The following is a 662-nucleotide window of genomic DNA, read 5'->3' on the forward strand; positions in this document are numbered from 1 at the left end:
ACCCAGCCAGATGGGTGGGGTATAAATAATAAGACTATTATTCTTATTAACCTGGCTCTTCTTATAAGATCCAGGGCAGATCTTACGCAGCGCAACGTTAAACTATGGAACTCACTTCCACTGGAAGCACTGATAGCCCATGGGCATCTAGTCAGCTTCTGTGAGATCAGGATGCTCGACCACATGGGGCACTGGCCTGATCCAGCAGGATCTTCTACTGGAGACCTTTCGCACGCTGACACCCAACCCCCCTCCGGACGTGATACTGGAGCTGGTCCATAAGCCGCCTGTGTAAACGCCAGCAAGGGCCAATCCGTGTTAATGTGCTCTTTGACCTGGATGTGTTAATGAATGGCCATGTTCACTGGATTAAGGGAGGGCAAAGGCCGCATTTTGACACCTGAGCGCCCCCTCGCCTCCCCATTCGGTGCACAATCTGAAGTCTTGCAAGGGAATCCAGATTCCAAGGCCTGTAGGAATTGCCATACCAAAGCCTTGAGGTGGTTTGCATTCCCTCCTCATAAATCGGCTATAAATGCCCCCGCTCAGTTAATTATTTTTAAAATCTCTCTGCTGGCCAGCCATCCATGGATGCATCCAAGACAGGCTCGTTTTTGTCACTTATAAATGCGCACCCTCCGTTTCATGCCTCCTGCAACTGG

This window comes from Podarcis cretensis, assembly GCF_951804945.1.
Source record: "Podarcis cretensis genome assembly, chromosome: 15".
In the NCBI taxonomy this organism is placed as follows: domain Eukaryota; kingdom Metazoa; phylum Chordata; class Lepidosauria; order Squamata; family Lacertidae; genus Podarcis; species Podarcis cretensis.